Raw genomic sequence first — 22337 nt, forward strand, 5'->3', positions numbered from 1 at the left:
TGACCCCCCAAGACTAAAAACCCTAACACACGCAATCTTAATATTTTCAAGTAACATATTTTTGTCCTCGAATTACCTTGAGTAACACATGAGGGTGATTAATGCCTTTTTGGGCCGAGGGCCCAGTTTGACATCATTGTGGGACAAGTCTCCTACAAAGGAACACGATACCAAGGATCGAGTTCTTCTAGGTCCAAATGGCATGATGCACATAAGAGTGTCCTAGGTTCGGGCTTACTAACAAGGCTATGAAAGGAGGCACGTGGTCGATAGTGGCTGCTTCCGCTCACTTCTCCACACTTTTCCCCCACTCCTTTGGATGGATGACTCTCGAAAAGGTACGTGTACGCTTACACTCTAGAACTTGTTGCAGAAACAATTGGAGGGGTTATGCAAATGATGCCAGATATAAAGCGGTAACAGTCAATGAAAATGCGATAAACAAATATACTTAGAAATATAGCAAATAAGGCAAAACGATTAACCAAACAAAACTTTCACCCAAGAGTTTCTAACTAAGCCTGTACGAGTCATTTTTGAAAAGCTCAAATTCTAAAAATCCTCGACAAAGTCTTGGAAGTACATCCTTACTTTTTTTTCCCACAAAAATGATTTATTATATGTTAAGTTCAAAAGGGTTTTCAAATCAAAAGTGATGAATTTTGTGCTTCGAAAAGGGATTTAATTTAGAGAAAAAGAGTCGCTACCTGGCATCGAGTTTTGGTGTTTCAAGTCACCGTAAAATTAATATCCCTTTCAAAACAAGTTTGACTCTAAAAACTGATCGGTGATAGAGATTCTGGTTAAGGAACTCTGTTGACCGAGGGGAAGGTGTGAGGCATCCCTCGAATCCCGTGATTTTAGCATAGTCACTTTAATTAACTCGTATTGGCTTAAATAGAAACTCAATAAGGTAATCTCAAACAATAAACAAGAACGCACACAAGAAAAGTTCAAAAATAAAGTCCGAATTATTACAACATGAAATAAAAGAAAAATGCTAGAAAGTAAAGCTATACTACACTATGCTAAACTATACTAAGCTATCCCCGACATCCTAGGCTCTTCTCCACAGGCGGCCTCATTTTTCCATTTATATTTTCTTCTGGGACATCCCACGCGAAAACGAATGCATGAGATTGAAAACGAGTAAAAGCAAACAAGCACTTAAACTGCCTAAGTTTGCCTACCAACCCGATTGTTTGCCTACAGTTCAATTGATGTCTTATTCTTATATTCATATCCATATCCATATCAAAGAGTGAATCCAAAATACTTCCAAGTTAACAAATGACAATTAAATTTCAATCAACAACATCAAACATTTGGCTAAATCATGATATTCACCAACCAAATCATATTACCTCAAAAATCACATAGCAAGTTAAAAGGAATTTTAATAAACAAAGAAGGGATAAGAACGGACCTCTATAGTAGTAGATGCCTTCAATATATTGAATTAATCCTCCAAGCAAGTAGAAACATCAACAATATTTTGGCATTTGCTAATCGAAAAATGAACTTCAACAATCAATCCATAGCCAAAAGCTGGACCCAAAAATCGACTCAAGACCGGAAACAGACCCGACTGACGGAGCTGCCAACCGAAGACCTCGACGTAAACCGAAAACCCGACAAAACTCGTCATTAAATTGACTTCTTTTGTTTTAAACCGTAACACCCAGAACTTTAATGGTGTTTGGTGGTTATATTGGTGTATTGAAGAAAATAGGGGTGGGGTGCGATTGTGGAATATGGTGGTTTTTGGTGGGTGTTTCACGGTGGTTTAATGGTCTGTTTGGGATAGTGGCAGTGAGAAGTGGAGATGACGGTGGTGAACGGCGGTCTCAGATGGAGAAATGGGTGTTATATCCCATATTTTGTACATTGGGACAATCCGGGTTAACCATGATAAAGGGATAAGACTATTCCGGTATGCGAAGTCGAGACTTTTAATCACGATTTTGTTTTAAGACATAAGTTTCTTATGATTTTGTTGGTATGGAATATTAAGGAAAATTTGGGGCTAAAAGTAAATTATGAGAAGTTGAAAATTCATGAAACTTGGCCATGTTGGCTGTGTGGCATTAATGTGGCCCCCACACATGGTTTGGCCAAATTTAATTGATCCAACCCATGTGTGGGCCATGGTACACTTGTATAATTCATATAAGTGTACAAAAGATGACTAAGTCCTCATAATTCATCATCTTCTACACTTAGAAAAAATCAAGAAACTTGGAGAAAGAACAACAAGGCCATTCGGCCATGGGAGAAAAAAATTGAAGACCAAAATTCTTCAAAAAAAAATAATTTCTTCTAGCAATTCCAACCATTGAAGGGTCCTCTTTAACGTGGGATAGTTATTGGAGTCGTTAAACCGTTCGTTTTGTCGTTTGCAAACCCTAGCTAAGTTGTGAAGTTGAAGGGAAAAGGTAAGGTTTAATCTTGTTTTTATATATTATGGATGGTTTGTATATATCGTAGTATGTCAAAATGGATGAAATTCATGAAATATTGCATGTTGAAGTGGTAGTGTGGATGGTGGTAGCGAAGTGTAGGTGTGTGTGTTGTGTAGGAGTGATGAATTAATTCTATTTAGCATGTTTGGTTATTGTAGTGTGTTGAAATGAATGAAAATCATGAAGTTGGCATGTTGGGGTGGTGGCCGAATACCCCCTTCCTTGTATGCCAAGGAATGAATTAATTTTGTTTAGTGTTTTGGTTGTTGTTATTATAGATTCTATGATGAAAATGAAGAGCTCAATGATTCAAGCTAATCTTTTGTGAAATTGTTGCGGGCTTATTTGGTAGTTAATGTGCTTTTAATGTAATTTTTATGTTTATGGAAATGACATTGTTAACGTATGGGTTATTGGTGTAATTCATGAATTTGGAAGAGAGGAATGTGTTGGTGTTGTTGTTCTCGGGTTTGGGGGTGTTTTCGGGTGAAGTGGTACACTGGTTGGGGTGTTTGAAATATTGTGGGAATTGTTTAAAGTGTTCTTGAATGTTGTTTGAATGGTTTTTGACTAGTAATTGAACGTGTGAGCATTGGTGTTAGTTTGATTATATGCAGTTAAACTGAACATAATTGGAATGTTGTCGAAATATGTGGAGAAGAGTTATTAGCGTTATAATGTGTTTTGAATTGATTATTGATGTCGTTAGTATGGTTGTTGGTGTTGTTGTTGATGATTTGGCCGAGTTGGATTCTCGGGGTTGTTGGATTTATAGAGGAAATCTTTATTAAATTTTCGTAGATTAAGTGTTAGTTTGGAATTGGATTCTAAATGCTTATAGCTAATGTTCGGTATTTAATGACGTTATTGTAGATCTTGGGAGCAGAGACTTAGGTTTGGATTAGCTTTGAGAGCGAACGAGGTATGTAAAGCTTACCCTTTCTTTCTTTTGGCATGTCTTAGTTATAAGTAGGCTACGATGCGAGCCTCGGGTAACTCTATTCTTGCGATACGAGTATGTCTACGATTCTTATTCACTCTTTGACATCCTCACCCTTAATGTAGTCGAGCTATGACCTTTATGTCTTTTGTATGATTGGATTCAATGTTGCGCCAAAGAATTTTTTGTTCTTAAAAGATCCTATGTCTAAAAATGGCCGTAACTTTCGTAGACGGAACCGGATCGCCTCGATATGCTCGTAGTAGATTACGTAGCGTATAATGACTATGTCTTCCATAGGCGGAGCTCGGATTGGGTTGATGCTCGTCGCGGGTCCCGCGACTTTTCTTTGTATAGTTCTAACGACCTTGTGACAGAACTTAATATGGCTATCATCCCGACCCCCGAGTGTGATTACTTACTTATCTGTTGATTCTGAAATGAGGATTTTCATGCGTATGATTTTGATGTGTAACTATGATTTCTAAAGTTCTATTTGATATGTTCCCGAATGACATTCAGAAGAAACTTGATTTGACTACCGTCTTGGCTTTTAAATGATGGTTTGTTTTGACTATCCTATTGAGTCTTTGAAAATGTGTTAAACTGCATGTGGTTACTCACGATTCTGCTCGTGCACTTTGTTATTACATCTTTCGCCGAGTCCCGGGCCGGTTATGTTATCGTGCGCACTATGCTATATTCTGAAGTATGATGTGTATTCTGAAGTATGATGTGATACGAAGTATGATGTGATACGGAGTATGATGTGTTTGGAGATATGCAATATTCCGAAGTATGATGTGTTATGGCGCCAAAGATGGGGTGGCGACCATGTTAAATCACGGGTCCCATTACGGACCGCGTGTGGTATATGATATGATAATGTGATAACATGATAATATGATGATTACGACACCTTAGTCCACTCGCTAGAGGGGTCGGTACGTATGTATATGATGAGATGATGATGTGATGATCCTATACAGCAGGTCCCTCACTAGAGGGCCGGGACACGTTATATATGCATATGTATATGATGACTATTTACTTATGTCACTCAGTCCCATTATGGGCCGGATATGATACATGACATTGATATGCATGATTGGTATTTCAGGAGTAAACATTTTGGTACTCTGATTATCGTAGTTGTCTTCTGTACCTTTTATGTGTGATTTGTATTTCAGATGCAAGCACTTCGTATTACGTTATTATGCTTACTTTACGCCCACTTACTTCGGTTGTGACCTCGTTTTACGTATTTCATGCTTTGCATACTCGGTACATATCTCGTGCTGCCCGCTTTTCGGGGAGGCTGTGTTTCATGCCCGCGGTACGGACGCCCGATTCGGTGATCCGCCGTCTGGATACTTACTCTCTTGCTTTGGAGCGCTCCCACTTGTCCGGAGCCCGTATTTTGGTACGACTTCCTTATGTATATAGGTACGTTTATTCGGGGGTACGAGCGGGGCCCTGTCCCGTCATATGATTCGGTTGATACTCTTAGAGGTATGTAGACATACATGTGGGTTGTGAATAGTTTTGTTCCGCTATATTCGTATGATTTGCGCTTTGGGCGGTCCCACCTGCAATGGCAGCCTTATCGGATTGCGTTTGCATATATTTTGAGATGTTGTGATTTATGATAGCCTGCTGGCCTCTATGATATACAGATTTGCATATGCGACAATCTGAGACTACGTATGATCTTTGTACATATATAAGTCATTGTATGCCGATTTTGGTTAACGTGTGTGTACGGGTGCCCAGCTCGGGCACTAGTCACGGCCTCTGAGGGGTTGGATCGTGACAATGGGTTTGAGGATGGTGGCTCACGGTGGTCATTTATTTTCTGGTGTGGGTGGCGACGATGGGCTGGTGGTTGAAAAAGATCTGTAGGGGTGGTGGTTTAACTACGGGAGATGATGCGGTGGTGGTGGTGGTTATAGGTGAGTAAAAATATATGAAGAAGATGATATATTTTTTTTGTGTTTTCTGATCTGTCCGTCCCTCTCTATCTATTTTTTGTGAGTGTGTATATGTATATCTCCTATATCTATGGAGTAGTACCTAGAAAATGCCAAGATGAAAAAAAATCTTTTTAAATGGGTCCCACCAGAATATACTCTATTTGTGCCAAAATAAATTGTTAGTGATGTGTGTGAAAAGCCATGTGCAAGTGGTTGCAAAAGATAAGAAGGCATCTTGGAATTTCCACATGGCAAAAACTCATTGGTTCTTTTTTTTTTTTTTTAATTAAAATCAAAATGCACTTACTAATCACCTAATTTTAGTCTTAAGAAAATACTCACTTATTTACTCAAAATTTAAAAAGGGAAACATTTTTCTGTCTTAAATACGACTCCATTTTGTAGTTTTCGGTTTTCACAAGTAAAAAACAATTAAAAATGAGATAATACTCAAGATTAGACTTAAAAGAAAATTTTAATGTTAAAAGTCGTGTAAAACAACTCAGGGAGGGTCAAAAATTACGTGTCTACAATGCCGCCCATCAAGATTTAGGTAGATGAAAAAACTTGACCTATCATCGCCTCTGTTGTGATTCCAGCCTTCGTTTTGAAGGTTGTTGCTCCAACTCATCAACTATTAGGCCACCCCCTTGGTGAACCTAAGTAAAACTTGTTCTCTTATGGCTAGATTTCCAGCGGATAAGGCTGACAATTTTCTTTAAGTTTTCTGTATAAGGAAAAAGATGTATTCGGGGGCTAAAGCTGACGTAGTCGGGCGCTCGGGAGATGCGGAAGGTGTCATACGTTGGACTCCACTCTCTCTACCGGGTCATATCGGGCCGGCTTCGATCGAGTGCTTGTACATGCGAACGTCGGGGTTCTTTGTGGAGTCACGTCATCCGACATTTTAGGGGTAGAAAAGGATAAACTTGGCTTATATAAAGATAGCTTAGGGTGGAAGGAAGACACCTTCTTGCTCACATTATTGTTACTTTTTTCTCGCAAGAAGGCAATATACACAAGTTTAGTATTTACTCATTTTGAGCTTCTTGAATCATCGTTTACCTATCTTTGTAGCTTATTTGTGCCTTACCTGTACTCACTATTACTCCGAACCAGGCTTTCAATAAAGTTCTCGGGATTGGATACGATCTACTTATCCTCTAACCCTACAAAAACAAATCTCTAACTGATTTTTTGATTAAGTCTATTTTCACTGGAAAATAGTTTGACGCCGTCTATGGGGATAGACAGTTGTGGTGTTGTCCTGATCTGTAGCAAGAACTCTCCCGTAGAGAAGTAAGTAAGATCGTGGTACTGAACGATACATTTCAAGGGTAAGCAATAGCTCTCACGAGTCTCATGGACGGGAAAACTCGTGAGGCATGATGAACCTGGTAGAAATATCAATATCTGAACATAACGATGAGCTCGCTCGGGAGCAAAGAGATAGCGGGGTTGAGACCCCATGAAGACAACTTAGCGAAGAGCAGAACGGAGGGCAGAGGAGCACCAGAGACGTATGTTCAGAGAAAAGGGTTGACCCAGACCCTGGACGAGAATGCAAAAACCCGCCCAAAAGGGAGGCCTTCAAAAAGGAGGCTCCCTAACAAACAGCGAGATCATGGCCACTCTCAAGGCACAGAACGAGATGATGCGGCATATGGAGATGCCTGTGGCCACCATGGCCAATCATTCTAGGGATGGGACTCCGGCGTCTTAATCAGAACGGGAAAAAAGCCTCCGCAGAATCGCAGACTAAAAAAAGGGAGATTGACGGTGCGAAAGAGCGACTGGACGTGTTCAATGAGGAGCTCGTCAGGGTCGAAAAAGAAGTACACGAGTGGATGAACCAGATACTGAGAGCACCGTCTATCTTAAAGGGTGCAGGAGCCCGAAAATATGAAATATCACCATACTCAGAGAGCGCGTCCCCGGCCCCTATTCCGAGAAGGTTTAAAATGCCTGACATACCCAAGTATGACGGAACAAGACTAGGAGAAACACATAGCGACCTTCGAAGCGCCCTTCACCAGGCACGATATCAAACAGCACGAGGTCGAATCAGCCATGTTGAAAATATTCCAACACACGCTCATTAAGGGAGAACTTTCCTAGCACGCTCATTCATATGAAAATTTTATTGATTATTTTGCTTCTCTTGCAGATGCTTTTGTCAAAGCTCACGGGGGAGCCCGGAGGTTTGAACCATACAACCAAGATGTGTTCGCCATAAAACAGAGGGGGATGAATTGCTAAGGGGATTCATGGACAGATTCCAGAGGTAGAGAATGTTGTTATTGGCCATCCCGAAGGATTAGGCCACAGCCGCCTTCGCGGATGGTCGAACCGAGGGCCGGAGTTCCCAAGTGAGATACGGACGAAGGTTTGAATAAGAGAAACACTGGGTTATGGTGCCTCTTTCATAGCACGCACGGGCATGCCATAGAAGACTGCGCGAACCTAAGCGTTGAGGTAGCCTAACTGTTACGAGCAGGGCACCTAAAAAAATACATCAGTGACCGGGCACCTTGATCGGATTCCTGGACAAAAGCCGGATAAGATGCCGCAACTTACCTACACTATCAACATGATTGTCAGAGGCGGGATGGTAAAAAAAGTCACATACACGTCGCTCGAAAAATCCAAAATCTCTGTCACAATGATGAGTCATGCTTGGGAACCTTCTAAGAGTGGAAGCATCTCCTTCTCCAACAGTGACCGCCGGGGACTTGCATCCTCCCACAATGATGCCCTGGTAATGTCTATTTGAATTGCTAATTCTTTAATTAAGCGCGTGTTCATTGATCCAGGGAGTTCGGTGAACATAATTTAGTTACGGGTCCTGAAAAAAATAGGAGCAGATGAATCGATCATCTCGGCCACTAAGGTGCTGGAGGGAATCAACATGTCAAACGAATTAACCCGAAGGGAAATCAAACTGTTGGTCCACGCTGACGGCATTCACCCGAGCTCAGGCATAATTTTTTATGTTTTGTAAAAACTAACTCAAATTGCTTTGCTTGGTCTCACCTAGACATAATAGGAATTCCCTCGGAGATAGTCGTGCATTGGCTGAGCTCTGACCCTAACCATCCTCCTGTTAGGCAACGAAGACAATTAATCTTTTCTATCCGGGACCAGTTTTTCAAAGAAAAAGTGACACGACTGCTCAATATTGGATCAGTCTGAAGAGTGGAGAATGCGGATTGGGCGCGAACGTTGTGGTGGTCCTTAAGAAGCTCAAAAAAATTAGGATATACATGGATTTCAAGGATCTGAATGAGGCCTTCCTAAAGGACTCCTTCCCACTCCCGCACATCGATTAAATGATTGACGCCACAGCGGGGAACGAGTTACTCAGCTTCTTGGATGCATATTCCGGTTATAATCAAATCAGTTTGCACCTGGAGGATTAGAAGAAAACATCATTCATGGTAATTTCTATTATAATGTAAGGCCTTTTGGTCTAAAAAATGTAGGTGCAACATGTCAAAGATTAGTGAACAAGATATTCGAAGGGAAGATCAGCAAATCTATGGAGGTTTACATAGATGACATGCTGGTTAAGTCTCGAGAAGCAGAGACCTACCTAACCTCCATACCAGAGACCTTCGACATCCTTTGCCAACACGGTATGAAACTGAACCCAGAGATATGTACTTTCAGGGTCAGGTCAGGGAAATTCTTGGGTTTTTTGGTTTCCAGCTGAGGCATTGAGATGAACCCGGACAAGGTCAAAGCCATCTAGGAAATGTCCGATGTATTGGGCAATGTCAAAATGGTGCAAAGGTTAACTGGAAGAGTTGCTGCCCTAGGAAGATTCGTATCCCGTTGTTCGGACCGATGCCACTAGTTTTTCTATTTGACGAAATAAGATAACGAATTCAGGTGGACACCGGAGTGCTAACAGATCCTAAAATATCCTAAAGCATATTTGTCCAAACCCCACGTAATGGCAAAACCTAAAGAAGTGGAACGTCTGTTCACGTACTTGACAGTTTCGGTGGTTTCGATTAGCGTCGCGCTGGTACGGGAAGAAGGCAAAGGCCAACTTCCTTTCTTCTATGCCAGCAAAACAATGACGGGGGCGGAATCTAGGTATCTGGCCTTGACCCTGATTATGTCCACTCGAAAGCTTCGCCCGTACTTCCAATGTCACCCAATGACGGTTGTCACGACGGCCTCGTTGCAAGCAGTCCTGTAAGGTGAGAACCTCATGAGCCGGCTATCTAAATGGTCCGTCAAAATAAGCGAGTACGATTTAGCATACCAACCTCGCATGACAATGTACACGAAGGATCTACCAGAGTTTTAGGATGACTTCGCCACCACTGTACAGCCTTGAAGGGCACAGGTAAGTACCTTCACACCTCTCCCGGCCCTATTTTCCTTAATTTTTGGTTGCGGGGCGGAAGTACTGGGACTGGCGGAAGGATGATTGGCTGCGGTGAAAGCGGAACGGGGCCCGTGGAAAGTACGTGTTGCACTCTTTTCCTTAGCCGAGTTTTCTTCCCAAAAAAGGATTTTCCGTAGGCAAAGTTTTTAATGAGGCAACAACCGTAAAGCGTATTTCCATGCTGCCTGGAAGCTCCACGTCAGCAACCGGAAGCTCTTTCCATGCTACCTAGAAGTTGATGTTTTTTCTTCCCTTTTTGTTCTTAATGTAAATATACATGGGCACTGTGCCCCACCTTTATGAATAAAAGAGGATCATAACACGACAAGCTATGCTATAAATATATTGATACGAACGTGTCCTCCGGGACCCGCAAACATCCGCCTAGAACATACGACACGGCCTATGGGCCTTAGAGCGTAAAGGAAACATAAAACTTATGCCAAATAAGACGAGGTCGAGATGTCCTCCTTATTGGCGTCAAACAAAGGGACCGGATCACCATCAAGAGAGACTTTGGTATCCGGATCCTCAGCCTCTCCCGAAACCTGCGAAGATCATTCTTCTCTATCAGGTGTCTGAGGGGATCCTCATCTGGGGGCTGAACGAGCAGAGCTTTGGCAGCAGCCTCCTCCAAGGACAACACTAAAGTAATTTGGGCTTCAATGTCAGCCATCCCATCTTGAGCTTCCTCGAGAGCAAAACTGCGGGCACAGTATATAGCGTGGGCCTTCTCCAAAGCAAACTGCTTCCTTTGCTTTAGCATGTAGGCATCAACATCGGCACAACTCAGCCAGTGCCGGTCGAGGGTGCTCCGAAGGGTAGTGTTGGTGTCGGAAAGATGCTGGTTGGCCTCGACCTACTCTTTGTTTCGAGCTATCTGAGCCTGGAACTTTACTTCAAGAGCACCTCAGTCTTCTTATGCAGCCGCTTTCTTCTTCTGGCATGTCTGCAAATCAGCTTCCAGGATCCAAACCCTCTCGATCAGACCAGTCTCCTTCTGCAAGACACTGGCATAGTGATCTTGATAGGCCTCCCATTTCTTCTGCAATTCAGCGAGCTCAGAGTGGAACTTTTCGGCCTCTTCTATGTGAATTTTCCTGTACTGTTCTGACTGAACCAATTTTTCCTCTAGCTTTTCCAAAGACACCAACTTTACTTCCAGGGTAGGAAGACGCTCCAGCAGCTTGTGGTACTCCTCCCACTTCTTCCTTTCCTTAGCAAGTTTGCATTGGAGGCTTTCAATAGTCAAAATATGTGCCTAGGAAAAGAGAAGCATTTGGGCATTATAAACCGACACCCGATTGGATTTGAATGAAAGGAAAATAAGTAAAATGCATACCTGGGCGGTAGCGTGGGAACTGGCATTGAGGAGATCATCCACAGGCACAACGTTCATTTTTCTCTTGTCCTTCTCTGTGGCCAGAGGCTTCAGATAATTGGAAACTCTCACCGACAGAGACAAAAGATTGCACTGCGAGGAACGGACAGAGTGACTTTCCTGAGAGATGATGGGTTGCGGACTGGAGCCGAAAAGGTACCTACCAGGCCTTTCTTCTGATTGATCGGCCTCGGAGGAGGAAGGTTCGCCTCTGTGGAGTTGACGGAGGAGCTGTCTAAGAGGAAGAAGGAACAGATGATATGGACATTGAGCCTGGAGTTTTGATCCCGATATTAGAGGGAACGAACAAAGGTCGGCAAGTGGAACCAAGCATTGGAGCAAGTTCCACCTCTTTGTAGAGGGCATCGTTAGAAATCTCTTGGGGGGCCTTTCCCCTGCGTAGGAGCTCTTGAGTAGAATCAGCTTCATCTTCACTGGTGTCGGCCTCTAAGTCAATTGCCTCTTGAGAACCAGTCGGTGTCTCTAAGGACGGACCCCCATTTGCTCCAATCAGGGGCACTCTGCCTAGTTCTCTTTACTGAAGGAGTGGGGCTGGCAGACACCCTCTTAGTCTGGGCCGGAGATATCCTCTCTTGACCCCGGCCAAGTTCAGATGTGGCCTGAAGGATTTGTTGCATAGCCACGGTAAGGTTATCAGATACATCCACCACGGGACGAACTGCGGCTCATTTGGAAAGTCCGTGGTTCTTTCCCTTCCAATTATTCTTAGTGAAAATTTCTTTTCACACGCGAAAAGCGGGGGTGGAGGAATCTAGAATCCTTTGGACCCCTCTAGCCAGGTCTGTACTGGGCCCGATCTCCACACTGCGGCTGGAAAACATAATGAAAGAAAAGATTAACAGTCAAGTTCAGAAGCATAATAACAGAAAAGAGTATAGCAAGGGATTAAACTCATGACGCGGGTTCCACTGCTCCGGAATGGAAGCCTCGGACGGTTTGATTAAATTCGCGGTCGAAACCATGGCATATCTCTCCGTCCACCCTCGGTTAGAGTCATCGTCAATGCTGGTTAGTCAGGCCAGTTGAAAAATCCCAGCTCTGAAGATTTTTGGTGAGTAAATGTCGACAAGGTGGGAAAGCGTGAATTCTTCTCCTACTTGGGAAGAGAGATACCAGATACATGCTACTGTCCTCCAAACAGCCGGCCCAACTCTAGCCAAACATATCTCATATTGCCTGCAAAACTCCAGGATGACAGAATCGATCTTGTCACTCATCCGAAGTGAGAAAGGGTAAGTGTAGATGTTACACCCCGAAAAACTTTCGCGCTACCAAGATCATAGACAGCTTAGTATGGGCCCAAGGAAGAGTAAAGTTATACGGGGATTAAGGAGGAAGGCAATATTATAAGAGTGTAATAATAATATACATATGATATTTGGAGACCATATGGGGTGAATCGGTTCATATGTTGCTGGACGAAAAGCCCTCGTTACTGTAAGCCAAGTGGGGCCCACACGTCGGGATCTTTATAAAGGACATATGAAACATTATATGAGTAGTACATGGGAAGTTGAGCAAGTCTTAAGGAGGACCCTTAAGTCGAAAAGGGACATAAGCCCTTCCAAGGGATGATTTAAGTAAATGTTTTCGAATAACCTGACTTGAAGAGTCTAAAACATCATTATAAGTTTGGAATTTGGAAAAACACCAAGAATGAAAGTTGTAGATAATTGAAACATCCCAACCATAGGTCGTGGTCTCTCATACGATATTGGGATCAAACGTTATGCCCGTTTTACGATCAGTTGTCTGGGCAGAAAAATAACCCTGCGCGAATGCGCCAGAAGGTGGCGCGAACGCGCAGGGCAAGACCCAGTAACTCAGCGCGGTCGCGCTGAGCAATTTTTAGGTCGGTCCAAGCAGAATTTGGACCGTTATAAAAATGGGACAGCCCCCTAACTTTTCAGCCAAACATACCCAAACTCTCCATAATCTTCCAGAAAATTCCCCAACATTCCAATATCAATTTTTAAGCCCAAAACCAGGTATAATTCCCAAATCCCAGTCTAGACGGTGTATAGCTGCAACTACAAAACTGTATAGCGGTGCGTTATGGTTTAAGCTCAAGGCGGAGAAGTGAATATATAGCAATATTACCAAGAGAAAGGTATGAATCTCTTCTCACTTACGTTAATACCGGCTTATTCACGAAGATAGCAAGGTTAAATAATTGTATAATGGGTTGATTAGTTATGGAAGTTGGAAAAAACAGCTGGTTGGGCTGTTTTCTATGGAATACTTTGGTGTTGGAAATGATGCTATTGATGTTGGTATTGTTATTGTTGTTGTTGGTTGTTGAATTGAGAATTCGGGCTAGGCATATAAACAGGGGAAATGATGCCCGATTTTCAGCAGAATATAGAATAGTTTGATTTTAAACTTGGAACAAGTGTGCGATAAGGAGGCTAACATTAGTGTAAATCCTCTTAAATGTAGACTTGCGAGCTCAGACGAATAAGCGTAGCTAATAGGAGGTCGAACAGGTATGTTAAGGCTCGTCCTTTTCTTTCAAAGGCATAACTCCTATGTTATGATTTCATAAATGTTTCCATATCTTCCTTTTTTCCAAAAGTTAGATGTTTATGACTCCAAAGTATGATTCCTTTTCCGATAACCCATAAATGTTTTTTCCAAAATGCACGTATTTTCCAAACCAAAGGTTATGATTATGTGAGCTCTTATGATAACAACGATGAACCTATTTTCACAATGATAATGATGATGTCAAAGATGAGAATATTCTCCTATGATGATGATGATTCTGTGTTTAAAGGTTCCAAGTTTACGATTTCAATGACGATATAAGAATGTTGAGCTATTTCTTGATTTCTTAATTTTATTCATAGATGATGACTATTTTTAAAGATTCCAAAGTATATGAACTGACGCTTTGTGAGATTTATGATTTTATTCTATGCTTTCCCTTAACGTTATTCTTCATTGATAGTCTCACCTCATAATGCTAGTTCCTTCAAGGTGAGACATGACGATCATGATTATTCCATAATACAATCGGAGGTTACCGACCTTATGTCACTCCGATAGAGTTATAACTTTCTTTGGGCTCTCCTGCATGCTACTTATATGATATATGTATATGATACATGTATATGTATATGTGGGATATGGGAAAAAGGGCGAGGCACTATAGACGCATGGCCACCTGATTAGCTGGTATAATATGGCATGATATCATCCCGGACGCGGGATGCCGGGACGCGGGGTATATGGTTAAATGGATCAGAGCCGACGTTCCTCGGCAATATGATATGTTCTATTTTATGTATACATGTATAAGAAATGTTTTTCAAAGAAAGTTAAGCATGTATGGCATCCGCCCTAAGAGGCATCCTGATGTACAGGTTATTTCCTTATCTCATGCTATATTCCATATGTCTTATTATATTATTGTTCATGCCTTACATACTGGGTACATTACTCGTACTGACGTCTCTTCTTGTAGACGCTGCGTTCATGCCCGCAGGGTCAGGTAGCCAGCCAGAAGATTCACAGCAGTAGGACCTCCCCTCAGCGGCAGTTATGTCACACCCCACCCTTGGTAAGGCGTGATTGGCACCCGACACCTTACAGGAACCGAGCGAACCAACTTATGACTCTCGTCCTTCATATCTCGAATGGCAACAATAAGATCAAGAGGCTAAATATGAACATAATATCATGCATAAGTAAATGTACAATAGACCCATGATGCCGACATTACTATTGTCACACTATGACTAAACTGTACACAGGAACTATTTGCAAAGCCTCTATGAACATGACTGATGTATATAAGTCAGGACAGGGCCCCCGACATACCCTCTTGTCACAAAAAAACATATACAACTCGAACTCGACAATGCTCCAGGAAGAAGTGGAGCCACCACTCGAGACCAGTACCTAAAGGTAGCCTACAATGAAAGATCCTCGTCTCGTCTATCTACACCTGCGGGCATGAACGTAGCGTCCACAAGAAGGGACATCAGTACGAGCAATGTACTGAGTATGTAAGGCATGAATAGTAGTATGATTTCAGAAGGAAGATAACATAAGATAAAGTAAATAATTATACCTCGTACTCTTCTTAAGACCTCTATCATGAAAACTACTCGTCTACAGGAAAAACATTTCATACACATCCATACACAACATACATACATATGCATTCACATTTACTTACTATACATACATCTGTCATATCCGTACTCAGCCCTTGCGGGACTCGATGTTATCCGTACCCCCGCCCTCGCGGACTCGATGTTAACCGTACCGCCCTTGCGGGACTCGATGTTATCCGTACTCGGCCCCTTGCGGGACTCGATGTTATCCGTACCCGGCCGCCCTCGCGGGACTCGACGTTATCCGTACCCGCCCTTTCGGGACTCGGTGTGATCCGTACCCGCCCCGCGGGACTCGATGTTACCCGTACCCCCACCCTTGCGGGACTCGATGTTATGCCCAACTGATTAGTGGGATGCAATGCATACATACATACATACATACATACATACATACATACATACATACATACATACATACATACATATACATAAAAATACATAACTGAAATCGACATCATCATTACCATTATCATTATCACTATATCCTTCCTTAGAAGATCAACTGGCTTAAGGTGAAGTCGACAATGTCATGGGAGTCTCGAGAATCATGAACTTAGATAGCATTGAAAATAAAACTGTCATCGCTATATCTCACCTCGAAAGAACAAGTATTATGAGGTGCGATTAATCACAAAGAATAGTCTCAAGATCATGAATAAGCTCAATAATATCATAAGGATCATGAGATTCATAGGCTTCTAGCATTTGTGGAGGCAAGGATATTATGGATATGGCACAAAGTTTTATAACGAAAGAATCATGCCTTTAGAAAGAAAGGGTTTAGCCTTAACATACCTTTTTGGTCGCCTTAACTTTAACTACTCAGTGCTTGTCCTCCCAGGCTCGTAAATCTATATTCAAGAAAATTTATACTATTGTTAGACTCACCTTTATACGCTTGTCTTAGTCCTTCAAATAAATCTTTCTACAATGCGAAATTTCGGCGGATCTCCCCCTATATTCTTTACCTCCTCCAAATACCAAAACAACTCCCAAACAATACCAACAACATCAACAACCATATCAATACCAATCTATTAATCATAATATTCTCAACACCAAAATACTCCATAAACATCCCATATGGGGTTTATCCCATATTGCCACCAACAAAACTATTATACGGCTATTTGATAGTTTTATCTCTGTAAATAAACCAAAACAAACATTAATAATAGGAGATTCATACCTTACTCTTGATAATATCGCTATATCTTCACTTTTTTCACCTTAAACTTGAACCACACGCGTCGCTATACGATTCTATACTCGCAACTATACGTTGCCTGAACCGAAATTCGAGAATTATAGCTGATTTATGCTTGAAATTTGGGTTTGAGAGTTGGGGAACTTTCTAGAGAATTGTGGAGTAATTTGGAAGAACTCTTGGCTGAAAAAAGAGGGGGCAAGCCCCTTTTATATTAGTTCAAATTCAGGGGGTCAACGCAGTGTTCGTAGCAAGTCGGGGGGTTGTAGCGATTCTTGTAGCATGCGTTTCTGCTCTGTCAGCTGAACTTGTAACGTCCATAATTCTCTAGTCTGATACCGTATCATCGAGCGGTTTGTTGCATTGAAAACTAGACTCGACGAACTTCATTTTAGGCTTTTGAAACACCTTAAAACTCTTAATATACTAGGAGATATACCCCTCCAAAGTCGACCTAAAATTTTGTCCAAAATTCTGTCAACTTTTTTTCCAAATTTTTGACAAATTTATTTTCTTCGATTTGCTTTGCCCCGAATTTCCCATAGCTTATTATATGAGCGTAAACCGTCATGACCATAGGATTACTTCGTATAATATCATATACCCTTGAAGGGAACTCCAGTATCCATACTTAGAATGTCCAACACTTATAAATTTTCACGTATGAAACTACGGGGTGTAACAAGTTAGTACGCTCCATTGATCTGGAGCTGCAGCCTTTTTGGTATGCTATCTTGTTATGTACATATATGGGTACGGCGGGGCCTTGTCCTGTCCTTTCTACAGTCTGTTTTCCATAGAGGTATGTAGACAGTGATGTATAGCCATGATGTTATGCAGCCTCATCGGCAATCATTTTGTTGTACAGTATATGTATATCTATAGCGGCCTAATCGGCTTGCGCTGTTACTCTCAGTATGCATGTTTACATATATGTGTTGGCCGTGAGTTTTTGATATGGTGTCTCTTGTGTTGATTGTCCGGGAGACAGTACAGCTCAGATACAGATTGTGTGTGGGCCCAGGATAGCCAGAGAGAAATAAATGCAAGCATAGGAGTGCTTGGCCGGTAGTGGTCGGGCACTTGTTACGGCCCATCGGTTTGGGTCGTGACAGTAGACGAATGAATAACCCAGCCTATGAGAGGTGATTTTCTCCCTCCCTTCAGGGATGAGCACCTCGATATCTTTTCATCTGTAGTCTTCTTTAACATGGCCAAGGCTGCCGTTGCGAAGAGAGGAGCGAAATAGGCTTGTCGACCAGTCTCGGTCGTTGTCAGGGGCTGAGGAAATAGAGCTCTCAGCAAGATCTTTCTTGCTAGTCCACTCCCTGGGAATAAAAGATTTGGCTTGCTGGCCTGCGGTGCTCGAAGATGGGGCCTTCTTCTTCGACGCCTTACTCAGCGGTGGCCGACGACCCCTGATCGAATCTTGCTGAATAGAGACGTCGAAATCGTTGTGACCGGTGGTCCGTACCCGCATGACGGCGCCCCCATCAATAGATGAATCAGAAGACATGTTGGAGATTATATGTGGAGATGAAGAATGCGTCGAGTGTCTGCTGAAGGAATAGAAAGCAAACGATGAAGCAATGAAGAATTTTCTGGAGAAAAGTAGAGAAAAAACAATGTGGGTTGATTTTAGGAGAGAGTAGGATGTAATTGGAATAAGGGTAATGGGATGGTCATATATACGGAAAAAGGGGACAGAACCCTTTATGCGCATCAATCACACCTCAAAAGAAGCGAGGCTCGTCATCATTACAATGCCCGGTACCCGAGAAGATGTCATGACTAAGGGAGAGATATGTGGGCAGCAACGTCTGACGAAGGGATGAGGTAGAAGGCGTGCAGAGAAGGTGAACCATCTGATTAGGCATACGAAGATTGGAAGTGACTCAGCTGCGAAGATAATATAAGGTAAGGCTCCTGGAATTCTTCCACTTCTTGGGCCCACACTACGGAGACCCGAAAAGTGAGGGACTATCTGTATTGATAAAGAGATGTATCCGGGATTAAACCGTGTGGTCAGATGCTCGGGAGATCCAAAGGTGCGATATAGCTAGACTCCACTCTCACCTACCCAGGTCACATCAGCTGACCACGATCAGAGTGCCACTGTACAAGCGAACGTTGGGGTTGTTGTGAGGTCACATCACCTGTATTTTTAGGGTAGAAAAGGCTAAAATTGGGTTATATAAAGATAGTTTAGGGTCGAAGGAAGGCACCTTCTTGCTCACACTCTTCTAATTAACCTTTACTTTTTTTCTCTCAAGAAGGCAATATACACAAGTTTAGTATTTACTCATTTTGAGCTTCTTGAATCATTGTTTACCTATCTTTGTAGCTTATCTGTGCCTTACCCATACTCACTATTACTCCGAATGGGGCTCATAATAGAGTTCTCGGGATTGGATACGATCCACGTGTCTTCAAAAACTATAAAAACAATTCTCTAACTGATTTTCTGATTTAGTCCGTTTTCACCGGAAAACATTTTCTACCAGCAAGATTTGTCATGGTTTGAGAATCTTGATGCCTGCGTACTGCAAAGATCATCCGGAAAACATGACTAAAAGGTACCTGGAAAATGGGCGAAAAGACTATTCTATGCTTGTTTGTCAATGGTTAAGTATGTCCTTTGTGTTCAATTTTTAACGTAGCTACTGTCAGAGAGATGAAATTGTAGTAGGCTGCCAGAATTTTTAAAGGTCCTCAATTCTCCATTTCGCTTGTTAAACTTGCTCTAGCATGTACACTACATATACTATATGGCATAAGCGAGACTAAAGATGGTGGTGTAAGAAGTGATACATATGGTTATGAAAAGACTTTCTTATATGGTACACTGCTGCTTAAATTTGGAAACCATTTGGTTTCAAGATGTTGCTATTGTACTTCTCCAAAATGTGAGACCCTGCAATATGTGTTCATCGATTATGAAGTGGCTTTAAATTTATATTATGAGAAGTTTATGGTCAACCTCTGGGCATCAAACACAATATCAGACAATGAGGTAGGTCTTACAGGTCTAGTTTGGTACTAAGCCAATTAACAGGGTTCATAAAATGATTCTGCAGATTACCCCTTTGGTGATTTGTTCGGATTATATATGAAAAGGTATAAGTTCTTGTAAATATGGGGACATTAAATTATACTATCATAATATCTTTTGGATCCTTAGGTAACTCTGAATTAGCATTTTCAAGCTGTGGTTGGGATCAGTCTTGTCCTAAAATTTTTGAACTAGTTGAGAAACTTAGACAGTTCTGTGGAAACTTTCTAAAAATGAAAATAAATCCTGATGCAATTTTTCTCCACTCATGAGAACAGTCTGGTATGATGGGAGGTATAGTAAGAGATTACAGGGGAAATATATCATGTGCAGTCCCCAAAAATTGTGGCAGCAATAATTTGGTTGAAACTTATGCAACCAAATCTGATATTGAATGGTGTCTACAATAAGGTTACTTTGATATCATAGTGTTTGAAACTGACTCCTTCATTGTTGCTACAATGTTAAAGGACAAAATGGAGAATTGTAAGTTTAAATATATAATTCAAGATCCTAAGCAAATTTTGTCTCAAGCAAATACGAAGGTTATGCAATGTTTTGGAGAAGCCAAACAAGTGGCAGATGTCCTAGTAAAATATGCAGCTACTTGCAAGATGCCACAACTCTTTTTGAAATTCAACATCTACCTAGAGATGCTAGATGATCATATCATTTAGATAGATGACAATTTCCTAGTATGAGGATATATATATATACTAGCAAACTATGCATGTGCGATGCACGGGGCTCAATATAATTAATTTGGTTACTCAATTTAGTTAGTCTTTATACTTTGTATATTTTGAAAGGATATTGCGATTCTCCTTAGTGAGTCTCCATATTTATTTATTTTTTCCTCTTATTTTTTCCCTTAATTTCTCAATTGTTGTTAAAATTTATCTTAATTTGGTTATATCCGCTTCTTTTTATATTTAGTAAGTTGACAATTCAAATATCCTACATGTCAAGTTTATAATCACAAGATTCAAATGATATTTTATGATATTATACACATTTTTAATTTAGAACCACAAGATTAAAAAGTCTATCTTTATTTCTTGAACTCAGTGTCTAGTCAAACGTAGACACTTAAATTGAGACAGATGGAGTATATGCCAAATGAATGAAATAACAGGACAATTGAGACACTACGAACTCGTGGGGACTTAAAAAGTAAACATACAAGAGATAATATTATTGTTAAACTTCTGAAATGTACACATATTAGTCCTGGCTTAGAGTACAATTTACGTTGCTTTTTGTATAACTTATTGTTGCTGTGTTCGTCCACCTTAGGCGTTTGTTGTCAAATAAAAAAAAATTATCTTATTTTGCTTATGTCCACCTCTTTTTATATTTAGTAAGTCGACAATTCAAATATCCTACATGTCAAGTTTATAATCACAAGATTCAAAGGATATTTTATTATATTATACACACTTTTAATTTAGAACTACAAGATTTGAAAGTCTATCTTTATTTTTTAAACTCCATATATAGTCAAACGTAGACACTTCAATTGAGACAGAGGGAGTATATGCCAAGTGAAGGAAATGAAAGGACAACTAAGACACTGCGGACCCGTAGGGACTTAAAAAGTAAACACACAAGAGGTAGAATTAATATTCAACTTCTTAAATGTACACATGTTAGTCCCTGCTTAGAGTACAATTTCAGTTGCTTTTTGTACAACTTATTGTTACTATGTTCCTCCACCTTGGGCGTTTATATATAATAATAAGAAAAATATAGAATAGAAAAATAGACATATATTTTTAGTAATGTGGCCAAGTAATATGAGACGAAGGAATACTTCATTTATTAATTCTTAAAGAACGTGAAAAGTCAAATATAGTAATGTGACCAAGTAATATGGGACGAAGCGAGTACTTCATTTACCAATTCTTAAAGAACGTGAAAAGTCAAGTAATGTGGCCAAGTAATATGGGACGGAGGAAGTACTTCATTTATTAATTCTTAAAGAACGTAAAAAGTCAAAAGTGAATAAGTAAAAGTGCACGGAGGAAATAAATATGTGTCGGAGAATTAAAATTGAAGTGCATACATGTATACATGAGAAGAGAATAAATATTCAGCAAGAACGTGAAAAGTCAAAAGTGAACAAATAAAATTGCACGGAGGAAACAAAATGTATCGGAGAATTAAAATTGAAGTGCATACGTGTATACATGAGTAGTGAATAAATATTTAGTGCTATGACATATCTCCACGTGGGATTTATTAATTCTTAAAGAATGTGAAAAGTCAAATGTGAACAAGTAAAAGTGCGCGAAGGAAATAAATTTGTGTAGGAGAATTAAAATTGAACTGCATAAGTCTATACATAAGAAGAGAATAAATATTCAGCAAGAACGTGAAAAGTCAAAAGTGAACAAATAAAAGCGCACGGAGGAAATAAATATGTCGGAGAATTAAAATTGAAGTGCATACATCCATACATGAGAAAGAAATAAATATTAAGTACTATTACATATGTCCACGTAGGATAAAAAAAGTAGTTAATTAAAATATACAAATTATATAGCTTTACCAATTAAAAAAAAAAAAAAACCGGCGAGAAAGAGAGATAAAGAAGTAGAAGGAATGTAAGTCAAAAGTGATTAGGAAATCAGTTGTTTCACCACATAGACAAAAAAGTAAACACGTGTTCCCATAAAAGTAAAATGGAAGGTTGATGCTGAGCTACAATAAACGTGTTTGTTAAAATGGAAGAACAATGAAATTCAGTCACCCAATAAATATGTCCAAGTTGACAGT

The sequence above is a fragment of the Lycium ferocissimum genome, chromosome 5 (genome assembly GCF_029784015.1).
Source record: "Lycium ferocissimum isolate CSIRO_LF1 chromosome 5, AGI_CSIRO_Lferr_CH_V1, whole genome shotgun sequence".
In the NCBI taxonomy this organism is placed as follows: Eukaryota; Viridiplantae; Streptophyta; class Magnoliopsida; order Solanales; family Solanaceae; genus Lycium; species Lycium ferocissimum.